At 43.0% G+C, this 2,560-nt stretch overlaps 1 pseudogene; it reads right to left on the reverse strand.

The window, feature by feature from the left end:
- Positions 1-856: 856 nt before the first annotated feature.
- On the reverse strand, positions 857-2,160 carry LOC127119541 (importin subunit alpha-1a-like; annotated as a pseudogene).
- Between the last annotated feature and the right edge of the window lie 400 nt (positions 2,161-2,560).

Consider the following 2,560-nt stretch of genomic DNA (forward strand, 5'->3'; position numbering starts at 1 on the left):
TAGCAGTTGTTGAGAATAGAGTGAACCAAATCGATATGAGCATCGGCGAACACAGACTGAGTGAAGAATGACATGAATCCACGAAGAGTTGCTGCAGAGTGACGAAACGAAATTGATGAATGTGAATCCAGAAGATGAGGAATACACCGTTGTGTTGGATTCTCTCAAAGAAAGTATTTCGGTGATCCTTCCATGATTGAACATAGGGTGAGACTAAGTGCGATCGGTGAAGGAGAGCGATGGATGTAAAGCTCGAGGGTGTTCCGCAGCGGTGCTGAGTTTTTTTTCATGACCTGAGAGCCATTTTGCTTGGATAAACTGCTCTGTCGACGGATCAAGGTGCCCTGAAGACTGTGAATTCTGCTGCCAATCATACAGATATCTCCTCAATTGTACCTGATTTAACAAGTTATCTCTAGAAGGATCAAGTTTTGATTGTCCATGCATTAACTGTTCAAAAACATCTTGATGCATTAATTGAGCTTGAGACTGTTGTTGATATTTCATGGTACTGCAAAATTTTCTTCCTGTGGAAAGTACCCTGCTTTGCCTTTTCCTTTATTCATGGAAATATCAATGTACATGTCACTCAATGTTGTGGTGCCAGGAAGTACGTTTGAGGTATTGTCATCCTTCGAGGGAGAAACACAAGTGCATATAGATTCAAGCAGCAGTTCAATCACACCAATAAAACTTTGACTAGGTTTTCTATGACCTTTGATGCTCTTGGCATTTGAAACATGAGTCCTGCCATGGCCATTGCCAATGCCAGGAGCTTCTGTGTTTGTAGGCCCAACACCAAAATTACCATCACTAATCTGTACTGTTTCTTTCTCCGATGATTTACCGAGATAGCATTTGAGATAGCCCATGCAGCCTCTTTCTTAATATCGAACTCAGCATTTTGAAGCAGGGTCACCAAAGGACGAAATATATTGGCCTCAATCACAGCCTGAATCTGATGTTTATTCCCAGCTGTAATGTTTGATATGGTCCAACAAGCTTCCTTCTTGATGCCTTTTTTTATAATTATTTGTCAACAGATTGAATAAGCAAGGAAGAGACTGACGATTGATGATAACCTGAGTTTGCATATCATCTCCAGTGACTATGTTTCCAACAGTGCGAAGAGCAGGAATCAGCACTGAAGGAGATGGGTGCAGTAGAAGCTCCACAAGTCGGGGACAAACACCAGCTTCAATTACAGCTTGAATTTTATCATTTGTACCGTCAGAAAGATATGAAAGTGCCCAGCAGGCATCAGTCAAGACTTCTTCATCATTTGAATGAATTAGACCAGCAAGAGCAGGAAGTGCAGGTTTAACCTGATCAAAAGGGGGTTGTGGCTTTCCCCTGCAAAAGTTTGAAAGTGTCCAAGTAGCATTTCTCAGCATAGAAAGCTTGGCATGTTCATTCAAATGTGCCAAAAGAGGAACCAAAGCCCCCTGGCCGAGAACAAGATCACGACATCTAGGAGAATCCCCAGCAACATTTCCTAATGCCCACACTGCCTGTTCACGGACATCATCACTTAGAAGAAGCAAGTAGCTTCACAAAAATTGGGACAGCACCATGGTCAATTACCACTTTGGTGTTTTCCGACGTTCCAGAAGCTATATTTGTCAAAGCCCAAGCAGCCTCAAACTGCAATTGTGGAAAATCTTCCCTCATCAGAAACTCAACAAAACGAGAAACAACACCAGTCTGTATAACCTCCTCTATCGGTGGAGTACGTTCAATAGAAAGCAGCTTTCGAAACTGAGTCGTTGCCTCAAGCTGCAAATTATTATCATCACTCCAAACACCAGTAACCATGGATGGTAAATTTTCCAACTTCTTCTCTACAACGGAGTGAATGGAAGAAGGAATCTGCTGAGGTTGAAGACCCTCGCGCCTCTTTTTGAGCAAACTCTCTTCTCTACGATTCTTACGGATCTCAACCATGGTGTCCTCACGGCGTCGGCGACCTTCTTCGGCATCGACGGCGACTTTGTATCGATTGCGACGGACCTCGGTCCTGGAGTTTGCAGTTGGACGATACGACATCGTATGAGAAGTGATCAACCGAAAGGAGGAAGATGAAGAGCACTGCAGTGGAGACTACACTGCTCTATTGATTGTTGATTGATGGATGAATGAACCTTTTGGTTAGAATGCAAACCAGCAGAAATGGATGTCTTTGCCATAGAACTACCAGCAGGAACCAAATGTGCCACATTTTTCGTTTGAGAAACCTTAAATTGTGGCAATACATTTGGTACTGCACTTGATCGAGAAACAGTTTGTGCTCCGGAGTGAATAATGGCAGGTTTTGACTCGTGGGCCGAAATTGCAGCATTTGGATGACACTAGTTCGACCCTTGCATTCATAATTAACACGAGTTTTTGTCCCAAATCCACAGAAAACTGTTGCAAATTGTGGAACCCCGTAACGTTGCAGGGTATGAGATATGGTTCAGCTTCAGTTGGAAACAGGTTTTAGGGGCTGTCATGACTGAACCCTGTTAAGTGTTTTCCACCCTTGAATTTCTTTGTTGCTGTTATGACTTGTTATTGATGT

Source organism: Lathyrus oleraceus, chromosome 2 (assembly GCF_024323335.1).
Source record: "Lathyrus oleraceus cultivar Zhongwan6 chromosome 2, CAAS_Psat_ZW6_1.0, whole genome shotgun sequence".
NCBI lineage: Eukaryota > Viridiplantae > Streptophyta > Magnoliopsida > Fabales > Fabaceae > Lathyrus > Lathyrus oleraceus.